Consider the following 16,356-nt stretch of genomic DNA (forward strand, 5'->3'; position numbering starts at 1 on the left):
GGAAGGCCAGAAATGTCTTCCCCTTAATACTTCTTGTTCTCATTCTGCTACTGGAACCATAACCATTACATCTATAACACAACTCCTTGACACGGCTAAGGGGACACCAGGCTGATTGTCCTGTTCATCGCATGATGTGACTTGGAGTCCCCAAGCTACAAGCCAACCCCCTCATTTTCCCTTAACTCTTAAGTAAATGTGGGCGGCCAAGAAGTACGAGCGTTCATAATGAAGTGTTCTCATAAGATTTAATGTTTCTAGTCTGCCATCACTATAACACTAGGACTTTGGTATTTCTTATAAATGGGTCTTTCCTCTTCAAAGAACATTTTGTTGCTTTCTGTCCAAAGATTCACTTAAGCAAAAGCATGACCTAAGGGAGTATAAAAGAATAACAATCATTTCTACCTTATAAATCGCCTCACCAGCAAATACTTACCACGAAAGGGAAGAGAGGAAGAGGGCCTGGGGTTTAGTGATTGTAGGGAGCTCTAAGCCTAGAGAGAAGGGCATTGCTTTAAAGAAGGTGAGGAGGGAAGGGGACAATGAACTACAATTCTTTTATGGCTGCTTCATTCCAGGCTCTCTCCAATGCAAGGGATTGACAAGGATAAATATAAAAATTTCCATCCCTTGGAGTAATCACAAACCAGTAGGGAAGACAGACACGCACATTAACTAGAAGAGTGTCTCGTGCATTGAAGGTATCTATTAAATGCTCGTTGGACTGACGATTTACCTACAATGAAATTCAAGTTTGCACACTGTACATCAGATCCTGGCTCTACCACTAACAAGCTGTGTGGTGTTGTACAGGTTACTTAACATCTCTGTGTTACTGTGAACTGCTTGGCTTAGTTCCTGGCAAACAAATGCAGTTGTAGCTAATATATTTTTTTAATTTTTTAATGTTTATTTTTGAGAGAGAAAGAGAGACAGAGAGACAGAGCATGAGTGGGGAAGGGGTATAGAGAAAGGGAGACACAGAATATGAAGCAGGCTCCAGACTCTGAGCTGTCAGCACAGAGCCTGATACAGGGCTTGAAGCCATCAACTGTGAGATCATGACCTGAGCTGAAGTCAGATGCTTAACTAATGCTTGAGCCACCCAGGTGTCCCTGTAGTTAATATTAATATCAATATTAATATTAATATTACTGTTACCTATTCTCCCTCCATCTCCTACCATGCTCCCTCTTCCTCCTTTCCTTAAAACCTATGCTCCATTCATTCCACACCAGGAATGCTTCCCAGACATGTTATGATATGCACATCTCTCAGTCTGTGATTTTCATTCTCTCTTGCCCATCTACAGTGGACTTCCCAGGCCAGTTATAAACCCTTTTGGAGAAGGCACTGTGGTTTTTCACATTTATAATTCCAGCAACTAGCATATTTCCAGGAACAGTTCAGACACTTCACAAATATTTGTTCAATTGAATTAACTGTATTAAACTAAATAGTGTGAATAAAACTGTACACATCCACTTAGGGAGAGTGAGGAATTCTTCATAGGGAATGAATCACGGAAGGTTTCCCGTAGGAGCAGACAGTTTAACTTGAAAGCTTTGAAGGATGGGTTCATCAGGGGATCAAGGTTCGGTGTGTTTAAGCGTTGTAGTTGGGTTAAGAAAAATGAGTGTGGGCCCAAATGCAAGACATCGCATACAGCGAGAGCTCTGTAAGCAGGGAGCTGAATGAAGGAAAGAATGGAAGCACACGTTTGTTCTCTAAGCAACAATTCTGTTGTCACACTAAGAGAAAGCACAACTTGAATTGCTTGCCTTCATTTTAGTTTCTCCCTTAATATTATTTTTGTAAACTTGTGAGTAATGAAGAAGGAAGGGGCCTTAACCACTTCTCAGACTTTCATAGGTAGGCCAAAAAATAAACAACTCTCACTACCATTATATCCCGTTTCCCAGGTCTTCTTGGCTCTTTATTTCCCACAGGTAAATCTTCAGGTCTGAGTCATCTTCAGGTCTGAGCTGGTGGAGAAGTGAACCTAGCAACCTGGTGTTCCAGAAGAAGGGACTTTTGCCCAGAGTCATACCTTTGTCAAATATACACAAGACAGGTCAGCTCTCTTCTGTTTACCAGTGGACCACAAAATAATCCATCAAAAGACAGATGTAGTATAAGATGGAAACCAAAGCTTATCACCACACCTCCAATCCAGTCTGCCTCCAGAAGTATAACTAAGACTTAAAGACTTTAGGAAAACAGTGGGGAAGGGCCAGGACAGAAAGGTCAGCTAGTACAAAAACCTATGGCAAGAGATGTTTGGTGTGTTTGGGAGACAGGAGAACAAGGGAAAGGCAAGAGACAGGAATGGCAGAAGATGGTGAAAGCAGAAAGATGAAGGACTGGTGGGGAGATGGGGACCAGATTGTTCAGGATGTCGAAGGCCATGACAGAGTGTTTGGATGAATGAGGCAGACATACTCCCTCCTTTATAGAGAAAAGTCTGCCAGAGAAAAGAGTCCTCTGAAAAAGAGTCGTCACAAACATGATAAGCATACAAAATGAAAATGCAAGTCTTAAAGGATCATATAATGAAGGACTTCAATGCATCTAGGAGGGGGGTTAGAATAGACTTCCTAAGTTCTTTAAAGAAAGTATCAGTTTGGCAATAGATGAGTTGGGGCAGGGGGTGCAGCATTTGGGGAAAGGAAACAGAATGGGCCAATGCCCAAAACTGTGAGGGAGGAGAGGCCAAAAGGCCAGTGGAGCTGAGTGTTGGGTCTAAGGAGAGGAGAAGGACTGAAGAGGGAGGGCAAAGTGAGTCAGGGCTGGATCCTAGGAGCCCTTACAAAACATGACAGAGACTCTGGTCCGTGTTCTAGGAGCAGGAGGAAGCCACTTTAAGGAGTGGAGTGATAGATACAGTCTGGCTGGAGCTTTAAGAAGGTCACACTGGCAGGTAAGTTAGTACGGCTGAAATACAGAGCGTGGAAGCGACGTAGCAACAGATAAACACCGGCGAAGTTAGCTCGATTGGTTTATGTGGGAAAAGACCTAGAGAAGTTCCTTCCAGAATGAAAAAGAAAAACATTAGGCCATCCAACATGCACTAAGGCAAATATCAGACCTCTCCCTCGGGAAGTGTCCCTCTCTTTCCCACTACCTGCATTCTCGTGACCGATGAGGCTGGACATTATTTTTCCATCTTGTTCCTAGCCTCGTGGTAACCGTCAATATATGGGCCACTTATAAGCTGCTTCCATACCCCCCTGAATGTGCACAGAGATCTGGCGACCTTATTAAAATGAATATTCTTATTCAAAAGGTCTTGGGCAGGCCTGAGAGTTTGTATTTCTAACATGCTCCCAGGTGATGCCTGTGATGCTGGTCCATGAACCAGACTTTGAATAGCAAGGCCATAGAGTTTTAGGCCTTCTGAACATACACGTAGCAGCAGACTTAAAAATATAAAACAAGCCAACAAACAGAACTAGCAGATTATACCTCTGTGACTGTGTTGCCTGTTTGCAGAGATTTTGGATGCGACTTTGTCTTTCCATAAAGAGACTTTAGGAGATACTCACTGTGTAACTTCATTGGAGCTCAATCCTGGAGCCCTTCAGACTGTGACCCTACACCACAGTGACACCTGCTGGCAAATTCATGGATTACAATGGGGGCTTTGAGAATAATCCAGTCAAGTAGCAAACTTTTTTCATACATAAAAGTTTTCCTAAAGTACATCTTTTGGTTGGGAAATGAATTTTAAAATAAGGTGTTTGAAGTCCCTTGGTGAAGAATTAGGGTCTGAACAGTGGCATAAGGATAAATGTTTAACAGCTGGCTCCCCAGGATAAAAAATAGACATGTATATATATATATGTGTGTGTATATATATGTGTGTATATGTGTGTACATATATATATGTGTGTGTGTATATATATACATACATGTATATATACATACATATATATATATACACACACACATATATATACACACATATATATAAATTTTAGTGATATAAGGGATGTGCAGCACATGATTTATAAATAATAATAAAATTTATGATACGTTTTATTGTAAATTCTACATGTAAGTTGATTCTCACAGAATCCTTTTGCTTATTTTTTTACCAAACTTGTATCAGTTGCTAACCTATAATTGCCATCCAATTATGTTTTGACAGAAACAGCCTATGAAAAAATGCTCGTTGAGTATGCAATTTACCAAAAAGCCACTCACATCTTTGATGGCACAGATGTAGTTCTGATGTGAATGTCAGTGGATACTTTTGTTTACATTAATGAATAAAACAGCAAAACAACAGAAACATATGTTAGCACATGACTCACTCGTCAGTGACATGAGGATCACTTCCTGGTGGATGATAGTTTTGAATACTAGAAGGTTTTTCTTCAATTTTTGGAATATTTATAATATAACCACTATAGATGTGAGTTTAATCTGCATTAATGACATTTCTCCATCATTTTCCTTTTTTTTAAGTGTATCTATTTTGAGAGAGAGAGACAGAAAGAATGCATGCACAGCCCTCGAGTGGGGGAGGGGCAGGAGAGGGAGAGAGAGAACCTCAAGCAGGCTCCACACTGTCAGCACAGAGCCCGATGAGGGGCTCGAACCCACAAACCAGGAGATCATGACCTGAGACAAAATCAAGAGTCGGATGCTTAACAGACTGAGCCACTAAGGCACCCCTCCATCTGTTTAAGTTTACGTAGTCAACAAAACAATAAATCCAGCTCTGATTGTGGCATTTTCTAACTTCCATACTCTAAGTACTCCCACTATGGCCAGTTTCAAACCACCAGTGTGATATCACTGCCTGTGAGGTTGGGAGCACACCCTTCTATGGTATTTCCGCCATACTGGCAAAATAGATGTAAATAACATCACGAGTATAGGCAATGGAAAACTATAGTAAAACAATTAGGAAGTGACACATTCTGAGTGTTTGGGAATTTTTTTTTTAAGTTTATTTATTTATTTCAGAGGGAGTGGAGAGAGAGAGAGTCCCAAGCAGGCTCTGTCCGCATTGTCAGTGCAGAGCCCAACATGGGGCTCGAACTCATAAACCATGAGATCATGACCTGAGCAGAAATCGAGAGTCAGACACTTAACCAACTGAGCCACCCAGGGCCCTTTGAAATTTATTTTTAAATAATTTCTTTAATCCTAAATTAACATGGGGCACCGAGGTGGCTCAGTTGGTTAAGCTTCCGACTAGATTCTGGAATATACCTGAACAACCTCTGATGTGGGACAACAACTAACAACGAGCTGTCCTACTCAACAGTGGACATTAGCAGAGACATCAAAGGGTCAAGGCAGGGGGCTGAGGCAATGACAAGGTTGCCTATGGGGAAAGGAGGGTGGAGAAGACAAATTCCTGGGTGCAGAGCTCTCTCTAGACCCTGGGTGCCAATAGTTAGGCCCCCATTTGACAATAGGGTAAGCAGAGTTTAGAAGGCCAGCAAAAATATTCAGCCCCAGAGCAAGTTTACTAGCAGCGAGAGAGAGAAAGAAAACAGGAAAATTTAACCTTTGAACTCCACTCCAAAAGAAAAAGAAAACGAAAAAGGAAAGAAAAGCTTTTCCCATGAAAAGCTTTTGGGGAAACCTAAAGTTTCTCTAAAGACAGTAGAATGATGACGCCTCTGCCTTTGTTTTGATGCTAGCAGTGAGCCCTAATCTATTTACTCTCCACCTAAAGGGAACAGTGGCTCTGTTTGCTTACTTAGGGTTTAGTTATTTCAAAATCAGAAAAGCCTATCTGAAAATCCACAGACCAGGGAGGGATTTTAGAGATCATCTAGTCCAGTCTTCACATTGCCTTCTGAAAAGTACAACTAAAAACCCTCTCACTATTTAAAAAAAAAAAAATTTTTTTTAAAGAATCTGCAAAACGGAGAGACGGTGATCTGCTAGGGAACTTGGTACCCAAGGAACAACACTGTGGAAAGTACCCTGGAGCACCTCTTTCTTTTCATATACCCCAGACATGGAGCTGAAAAAACAGGCAACTAGAAAATATCAAAGGGGCAGAAAAGGGATAGCCTAGCAAGACAGAATACTGTTAGACAATAACACTTCTACTCTAGCCAAAAACCACAGAAACTAAAATCAGAAATGGAAGAGGGGATATTATTATCAACTGTACAGAAATAAAAGGAGTAAAAGAGAGTACTATGAACAATTATATACCAACAAAGTGGGTAACCTAGATAAAATGGATGAATTCCCAGAAATATACAACCTACCAACATTGAATCACGATGAAATAGAAAATCTGAACAGACCCACAGTTTGGTTCGCTAGGGCCTGCCATAACAAAATACCATAGACCAGGTGGCTTAAACAGCAGACATTTAGTTTCTCACAGTGTGGGTTTCACACGTGCTCTTTCCTTTGTGCATGAACGTATGTGATGTCTCTGTGTGTGTCCTAATCTCTTATTATATAGACAACAGTCGTATTGCTTACTGACAACCCCATTTTAACGACTACATTAAAACCCTGTCTCCAAACACAGTCACATTCTCAGGTATTGGGTGTTAGGGCTTCAACATATGACTTCTGTAGGGATACAATTCAGCCTAGAGTAGTTTATAATTAATAAGAAGATTGAATTAGTAACCAAAACCTCTCTAGAAGAAAAGAAAAGCCCTAGACTAGATGGCTTCATTGGTGAATTCTACGAAATATTTAAAGAAAAATTAACACCAACCTTTCTCAAACTTTTCCAAAAATTGAAGAGAAGAGAACATTTCCAGATTCATTCTATAAGGTTAGCCTTACCCTGTTACCAAGCCAGACAAAGATACAACAAGAAAAAAAAAAAAAAAAACTAGGGGTGCCTAGGTGGCTCTGTCGGTTAAGTGTCCAACTTCGTCTCAGGCCACGATCTCATAGTTTGTGAGCTGGAGCCCCACGTGGGGCCCTGTGCTGACAGCTCAGAGCCTGGAGCCTGCTTCAGATTTGGTGTCTCCCTCTCTCTCTACCCCTCCCCTGCTAAATCTCTCTCTCTCTCTCTCTCTCTTTCTAATAAATAAACATTAAATTTTTTTTTAATAAATAAAAAAGGAAAGAAAACTAAAGGCCAATAGCTCTGATGACTATTGATAAAAAATTCCCAAGAAAATACTAGCAAAAGGATTATATACCATGACCAAGTGTGATTTTTTTCCTGGAATACAAAGATGGCTCATCATATGAATATCAATTAATATAATACACTACATTACCAGAATTATGGAGAGAAAAAAAATCTCGCTTGATGCAGAAAAAGCATTTGACAAATTCAACATCCTTTCATTATTAAAAACAACAACACTCAATAAGCTAGGAATGGGAGGAAATCACCTCAACATAATAAAAGCCACATATGAAAAACCCACAGCTAACATCAAACTCAAAGGTGAAGAGCTGAAAGAGTTTTCTCTAAGATCAGAAATGAGACAAGGGTGCCCATTTTTGTCACTTCTATTCAACATAACATTGGAAATTCTAGTTGTTGTTTTTTTTTAGAGCAATTAGGCAAGACAAAGAAACAGGCATCCAAATGGAAAAGGGAAGAAGTAAAATTATCTCTGTTCAAAATAAGATGATCTTATTGTAGAAAAGCCTAAATGTTTCACAAATAGAAAAACTGTTAGAATTCAGTAATAAACACATCTAGTAAAGTCACAAGATAAAAAATCAACATGCAAAAATCAGTTACATTTATAAACACTAACAATGAACACTGTAAGGAAGAAATTAAGAAAACAACTCCATTTGTAATAATATCAAAAATAATAAAATACTTAGGAAAAACTTAACCAAGGAGATAAAAGACTTATACACTGAAAGCCACACAATAGTGCTGAAGGAAAGTAAAAACACAAATAAATAGAAATATATCCCCTGTTCATGGATTGGAAAACTTGATAATATTAAGATGTTAGTACTACCCAAAGCAAGCTACAGATTCTATACAATCCCTATAGGGGAAAAAAAAAAACCTATGGAAATCTCAGTGATATTTTTTCAGAAATGGAAAAATCCATCCTAAAATTCATACGGAATCTCAAAGGACCCAAATAGCCTGAACAATCTTCAGAAAGAACAAAGTTGGAGTTCTCACACTACCTGCCTTCAAAACTTACTACAAAGCTGCAATAATCAAAACAATATTGTACTTGCATGAAAACAGACACATAGACCCATGGAACAGAAGTGAGAGCCTAGAAATAAACCCATGCATATACTGTCAAATAATTTTCAACTAGGATGCCAAGATTATTCAAAATGGAGAAAGGATGGTCTTTTCAACAAATGGTGCTGGGAAAACTGGATATCCACATGCAAAAGGATGAAGATGAATACTAACATTATATTTAACAATTAAAAACTCCAGGGGCACCTGGGTGGCTCAGTTAGTTAAGTTTCTGACTTTGGCTCAGGTTATGATCCCACGGTTCGTGAGTTCAAACCCCACGTCGGGCTCTATGCTGACAGCTCAGAGCCTGGAGCCTGTTTTGGATTCTGTGACTCCTGCTCTCTCTGCCCCTCCCCCACTCATGCTCTGTCTGTCTCTTTCTCTCTCTCAAAAATAAATAAACATTAAATTAAAAAAATTAACTCCAAATGGATTAAAGACTGAAATGTAAGACCCAAACCTATAAAACTCCTAGAATAAAACATAGGTGGGAAAGCTTCATGACATTGGACTTGGCAACAACGTCTTCATTATGACACCAAGCACAAGCAAGAGGAACAACAAAATAGTTAAAGTGGACATCATCAAAGGACACTATTGACAGAGTGAAAGGGCAACCCACAGAATGAGAGAAGACACTTGCAAATCATATGTCTGATAAGGGATTAATATCCAGAATTAATTTAAAAGCTCCAACAACTTGACAATCAAAAATGAGCAACCCAACCTTAAGATTGGTAAAGGACTTAAATAGATATTTCTTCAAAGAAGATGTATAGATGACAGATAAGCACATGAAAAGCTGCTGAACATTACTAATCAATAGGGACATGTAAATCAAAACCACAATGAGATATAATTCCAAATTATATTTGGAAATTCTATTCTCCAGAACAAACAAGTGTCATTTAAGGGTGTGGACAAATTGGGGTCCTTGAGCATTGCTGATAGGAATGTAAAATAGTACAGCTATTACCGAATGATACGATGGTTGCTCAAAAAATTAAACACAAAGTTACCATATGATCCAGCAATCCCACTTCTAGGTATATATCCAACATCCATTCTGTAGCCCATAGATCAAGGAGTAATTTCAACTTTCAAGTCTCATCATTTAAGAAATACTTTTTATAAGATGATAAGCTGCCATAGCTAGTGATTCCTGTGATGAATCTGAGCAACATAAATGGAATACGTCTAGAAAGTGCTCCTCATTCTAGATGTCAATTAAGAACACGCATGATTCACGGGAAGAGGTCAAAACATCAGCATGAACATGAGTTTGGGAGAAGTTGATTCCAACTCTGACAGATGGCCTGGAGGAATTCAAGACTCCAGTGGAGGAAGTACCTGCAGATATGGTGGAAATAGCAAGGGAACTAGAGTTAGAGGTGGAGCCTGAGATAGGACTGAATTGCTGCAATCTCATGATAAAATGTTGACAGATGAGGAGTTGCATCTTATAGATAAGCAAAGAAAGTGGTTTCTTGAGATGGAACCTATTCCTGGTGAAGGTGCTGCGAAGATTATTGAACTGACAACAAAGGTTTCAGAATATGACATAAACTTAGTTGATACAGCGGCGGCAGGGTTTGAGAGGATTGCATCTAATTCTGAAAGTACTTTGGGTAAAATGTCATCAAACAACATCGCATGCTACAGAGAAATTGTTCATGAAGTGAACAGTTAATCAATGCAGCAAACTTCCTTGTTGTCCTACTTTAAGAAATTACCGTGGCCCCTCCAGTCTTCAGGAACCACCACCCTGATCAATCAACAGCCATCAACATCGAGGCAGGACCCTCCACCTGCAAAAAGGTTATGACTCACTGCAAGCTCAGATGATGGTTGGCATTTTTTAATGGTAAAGTATTTCTTTACTTAGTTACTTATATTTTTAAATTTTTTAATGTTTATTTTTGAGAGAGAGAGACAGAGAGGCAGAGTGCGAGTGGGGGAGGGGCAGAGAGAGAAGGAGACACAGAATCCGAAGCAGACTCCAGGCTCTGAGCCGTCAGCACGGACCCCTACGTGGGGCTTGAACTCGTGAACCGCAAGATCATGACCTGAGCCGAAGTCAGACGCTTAACCAACTGAACCACCCAGGCGCCCCAAATATTTTTTTATTTTTTAGTATTTATTTATTTTTGAGAGAGCAAAGAGAGAGATTGTAATATTTATTTATTTTTGAGAGAGCAAGTATGAGCATGGGAGGAGCAGAGAGAGGAGACAAAGGATCTGAAGTAGGCTCTGTGCTTGACAGCAACAAGCCTGATGTGGGGCTCGAGCTCATGAACCATGAGATCACGACCTGAGCCGAAGCAATAAAATATATATTTTTTAATGTTTGTGTCTTTATTTTGAGAGAGACAGAGGGGACACAAGTGGGGGAGGGGCAGAGAGACAGAGAGAAAGAGAGAGAGAGAATCCTGAGCAGACTCCATGCGGTCAGCCCAGAGCCTGACGCGGGGCTCAAACCCACGAACCATGAGATCATGACCTAAACTGAAACCAAGAGTCGACTGCTTAACCGACTGAGCCACTTAGGTGCCCCAAGTATTTTTCAATTAAGGTATGTACATTGGGGTTTTTTTTAGACATAATGCTATGGCACACTTAATAGACTATAGTTTGGTGTAAATAAAACTTTCATATGCACTGGGAAACCAAAAAATTCATTTGACTCACCTTATTGTGATATTCACTTTATGGCCGTAGTCTGGAACCAAACCCACAATGTCTCTGGGGTTTGCCTATATGATAGCCAAGATATGGAAGCAACGTAAGTGTCTACTGATGAATGGATAAGAAAAATATTGGAATATGGCTCAGCCATAAAAAATGAAATCTTGCCACTGTGACAACAAGCATGGACCTACAGGGTGTTATCTAAGTGAAATGAGTAAGACAGAAGTGAGACAGAGAAAGACAATTCACTTATATGGGGAACCTAAAAAACCAAACGAACCAACAAAACAAAACAGAAACAGAGTCACGAAGACAAAGAACAAACTGGTGGTTGACCGAGGGGAGGGGTGGGGAAATGGGTGAAATAGGTGAAGGGGAGTAAGAGGTGCAAACTGCCAGTTATTAAAAAAGTAAGTCACAAGGATGCAAAGTACCGCACAGGGAATACAACCAATAAAATTGTAATAACTGTGCATTGTGACACATGGTAACTGGATTTACTGTGGTGCTTATTTTGTAATGTGTATAAATGTAGAATCGCTATATTGTACCCCTGAAATGAGTATAAAATCGTCTGTCAACTACTCTTCAATTTAAAAAGTTTAAATATTTTCCAAATAAATAAATAATTGAAGTCATAAAACGTTACATTCAAAATCAAAAACTTTTGCTTTGGGGAAGTCCCTGTTAAAAGGATGAAAACAGGGGCGCCTGGGTGGCTCAGTTTGTTAAGCGTTTCACTCTTGGTTTCGGCTCAAGTCATGATCTCACGGTCTGTGCAGGAGCCTGCTTGGGATTCTCTCTCTTTCCCACTCTCTGCCCACCCTCCATGAGCGCATATGCTCTTTCATTCTCTCTCTCTCTCTCAAAATTAAAGAAAAAACCCCGCATGCTACAGAGGAGGAGAAAATGTTAGTAAACTACTTATCCAACAAAGAACTAGTATCTAGAATATGTAAAAAAACAAAACAAAACAAAAAAACTCTTAAAACTCAGAAGTAAAAAAGGGAAAAAATTCCAATTAGAATTTGGGCTAAAGACAGGCAGAGACATTTCATAGAAGATGTTATAAAGAAGGCAAAAAAGACCATGAAAATATCTTCACCATTATTAGCCATTAGGGAAATGCAAAATAAGATCACCATGAGTGGGGCGCCTGGGTGGGTCAGTTGGTTAAGCATCCGACTTCAGCTCAGGTCATAATCTCATGCTCCATGAGTTCTAGCCCCACGTCAGGCTCTGTGCTGACAGCTCAGAGCCTGGAGACTGTTTCAGATTCTGGGTCTCCCTCTCTCTCTGCCCCTCCTCCACTCGCACTCTCTCTCTCAAAAAAAAAAAAAAATAAATAAATAAACATTAAAAAATTTTTTAAAAGAACCACTATGAGATGTCAGGATGGCTAAAATGTAAAACAGTGAGAACACTCAATGCTGGTGAAGATGCAGGAAAACTGGATCCCTCAAATGTATTTGGTGGGAATATTGTAGCCACTCCAAAAATTCCTTGGAAAATGAAATCCGCAACTATCACAGGACCAGCAGTTGCACTTCTGGCACTTACGCCAGAGAAATGAGAACTTATTTTCATGCAAAAGCTGTATCAAATTTAACTTTAAAATATTTAATTGACCTCTCAAGGGGTTACACAGAAGCATCAAATCAGACCCAAGATCAGATTCCTGTCCATTCCTTTGTCTTGTCATTACATCGCTGTTCATTATATCCGGAATGGCACTTAAGTTTTTCATATGATGGATAGTGGCTGCTTGAAATTCTGTGCTGAGAAGGATTTTAAGGCCTTGGAATTCCAAGGCCAGTAGGAATAGTTTTCACAATTAATTAGAGGTGTATGCCGTTAATATAGCTGGCAAGAATGGCCATATTCAAGCTTAATATTTGCCAATCCCAAACTGAGATACACCACCTCGCCAATCATAGAACACTGAAACCAAAAGACGTGTTAGTAATTTCCCAGTATACAATTTCCCTTTCGTTTTACAGATAAGGATACTGCAGAAGTAAAATAAGAGAGATCCAGACCCCAAGTGTGTTATCTGACTTCTCCGTTTCGCCAAGCCCATCCTTGCTCTCAGAAGCAATTGACTAGATATTCCGAGTCCACGAGTTTTCTCTTTGTGGAAAGAACCTTCCTTGCATAGTTACTTCTCACAAACAGTTTTTCGGTGCTGGAGTTTTTCCAGGAAAAAATGGGAGATCATTCTAGAAAAGAAAACACCCAACGCCTAAATTTAGAGCAGAATCCCTTTCATGTTCATCACCTTTATAGTCAGGCTAAACTTGTCAGAGAATATCTGGCCTTATTTTTAGAAGTACGTGTGTTCTCTGCTCATATTGCAAGAAGCGACAGAGAGACATAAAAATGGGGTGTTGGGACTTTTCAGGCCCTTTTGCCTGTGCAAATCATCGCTTCATTGTGCTGGGAATTTACAAGAGTCTCCTCAGACTTCCAGAAATAACAAGTTCCATTGTCTTGTTAGTTCCTTTGCCCTGTTCATTATCAAAGAGATCAGTAAAAATGAATGAAAGGAGTCTGATTAAAAGTTCCAGGATACCATTATGTTTACAAGAGGGAGGGCCACCTGGGTGGCTCAGTGGGTTGAGCATCAGACTCTTGATTTCGGCTCAGGTCATGATCTCACCCTACGTGGGTTTGAACCCCACATCGGGCTCTGCACTGACAGTGTGGAGCCCACTTGGGATTCTCTCTCTCTCTCTCTCTCTCTCTCTCTCTCTCTCTCTCTCTCTCTCCCTCTGCCCCTCCTTGACTTGTACACTCACAATCTCTCTCTCAAAAATAAAAACATGAACTTTAAAATAAATAAATACCTAATGAGGGGAAGAAGATAGCTGCTTAAACCCTTTGCCCCTGAGAACAAGCTGTGCTAGAAATTTGATCCAATCGCTGGCTGCTTTGGTTCCGTGTGCCTTCAGACCTTACAGAACCTGTGTGTGAAGGCTCGTGTAACCTTGCTGAGTAACCACATATCGATGGTTAATGAATATATATGAGGATTGGCGGATCAGGCTGGGGTGAGCAGGCCTGATACTTGATCTTTCCAGTGAAACTCATGATAACAACTCACTGTGTGCCCTCGGAAAGCTTTCTGCGGGCCTTGCTTCTGCCAGCCTCCCACCTTATCAGCAGGCCCCCAAAGCTTCAAATTACAGCAGCTAATTGGATGAAAGTGGAAATGCATCCTTCTAATGGAGTGAGAGATTCATGCCCTGATCTTTTTCCTTCACTTGCTGAGACAAAACAAAAACACAGATGAAGGTTGTGAAGCAGAAAAGCAGATTAGCTCTGCTTTGGAGCCACGAGAGTGGATGTTCCAGCTAAAATCGAAAGAGTTTTAGAGAATATAGACACACATCCAAAGGACAGAAAACAACCCAAGCTAGCAGTTACCAAATCATCCCAGAGACAATCTGCAAATCCCTTCCTCAGTAAAAGCTAGCAATACAATCTACCTTCATCTATGAATAAGTTATTTCATACCTAAAGATAATTTCATTCGTGGCCTTATTTTATGGCATTTTTATAACTGTGACACCCTATATGGGTCCGAGGCATAAATAAGCTGAATAAAAACCATCAAAATAAAGATTTAATGTGAAATTGTTTAATGCAATTGGGACTCACGAGTTGGCCGACAGGGACTATTTTTCATGAGCTTTCTGTTAGAGCTTTTCTGTTAGCTTTCTTATAGACTGATACAGTTTGTATTAAAAACACATCTGCAGTTAGTTCAGGAAAGAAGACTCTTGTGACATCAACCTATTTTATCCAAAGAGATGCAATTAAAAATGCATATGGGGTGATTCCATCTTTTTATTCAATTACCCTGAAGAAGGGAGCAGCGTTACCATACGGTGATGGAGACACTAAAATTCAAAGAAGCTTCAGAGTGAGATAAGTTGGATTTACATCATTTAAAGGACAGGTCCGGGTGACTTTCTTCTGGCAATTAATTGTCACGTGTGGCATAGTTTAATGGGCTTTTACATTCCATTTTCGAGGGATGAAATTTGTGAGTGCCTGAAGGAGGTGTCATCAAGATGGCAGGAGGAACAGTGAAGAATGAAAAGAGAGAATATGATAGAATGAGCAATTACAGAACGTGGTATTTATTGCATTTTAAAATAATAGCCCACCCCTCAGCGCAGGGGAAAGGAAAAGCGAAAACTCTGTGAGAGGCATTCACATTGCTTCATTGTGAGCTACACTTCCTTTCTGGTGAACTTACCTTACTGTTTTGACTAAACTTCCAGATCAACAGACGAGCATCATGGTCTTTCATATGAGCGTTGGGTTCACACTGTCAGCCCCTGAACCCATCTCTATCAAGTACCAGTTCAAAGCAGAACCTTGGATTACACATTCCATGAATGACCAACATAGAATGGACATAATATTCAGACGATATGAAAAACACACCAATTCCATGACAAAAAAAAAAAAAAAGCTGTCTCTTTATTTTATTTTGTCGGCTAAAGGACATCTCAGTACTCTTTTCAAAATAATTCTGTGTCTTTAGAAAAGTATACTGAGGAATGATCATGAACTTTAATCCAAATCTGGACTCTGCCACTTGCTTGCTGTGTAAATTTGTATAAGTTACTTGACACTCTACATCTGTGTTTCCATCTGCAAAAATCAGAATGACAATATTTTCAGTTTACAAAATTGTTCTAAGACCCAAATCACATCATAGCCATATGTAAAAATGTTTAGAACATAGTAGATATATACTGAGCTAGAGAGAATGCAAAAAAAAGGACATGACCCCCTAGGACAAGATAATCTAGTAGGTGAAATACAATTTGGGAATATCCTACAGTATCATATAGTCATACATCATATAAACATAGAGAATATTAGACAGCCCACATGAATGTTATAGTTACACAAAGCAAGCAAAGAGCCATCATGAGACAGGCTAGTCAGAGAAAATTTCCAAGAGATCTTAGCCCTTGGCTAGGGAGCACTATCTCTCCAAATGATCTGAAATTACCGTACGCTGTAGGCATTTTGAAGTATCCATATCTCCAAAAGACTTCTTGACTATTTTACCCAACTTTCTGACACTTAACCACACAACCTATTCTTCAACAGACATTTATCAAAAGCCGCGGATTTCCAGATGTTTCTTCTCCTGGGCCTGTCACCTTCTGCACAGAAGAAACAAGAGAACCCATCCAGCCTCTTATACTCCCTGAGGAAAACAAACAACCCCACCTTGATCTCTGCAGTCAGCACTCTGAGCTGACACTTAGCTTCCTCTCGAACATGCTAAAGAAAAAAGTGTATATTAGTCAGTTGCATTTTCTCAGTTTATTTTCTTATCTTTTAACATACCGTAAGTTCTTCAAATACTGCTTGATCTTATATATCTACAAGTCGACCAACAGCAATAAGACTTGGCAAATTAAGCATCCAAATTAATTATGCAAGCTTGGCTTTAA

General features: G+C 39.8%; 1 long non-coding RNA gene across 1 annotated transcript; it reads left to right on the forward strand.

The window, feature by feature from the left end:
• The first annotated feature begins 1,955 nt into the window (after window positions 1–1,955).
• Window positions 1,956–16,356, forward strand: LOC122237874. The gene is made up of 3 exons (XR_006216588.1): window positions 1,956–2,077; window positions 2,847–2,923; window positions 16,007–16,356. It is a non-coding gene; the product is annotated as an uncharacterized LOC122237874 (long non-coding RNA).

Source organism: Panthera tigris, chromosome B1, assembly GCF_018350195.1.
Source record: "Panthera tigris isolate Pti1 chromosome B1, P.tigris_Pti1_mat1.1, whole genome shotgun sequence".
Taxonomy (NCBI): Eukaryota; Metazoa; Chordata; class Mammalia; order Carnivora; family Felidae; genus Panthera; species Panthera tigris.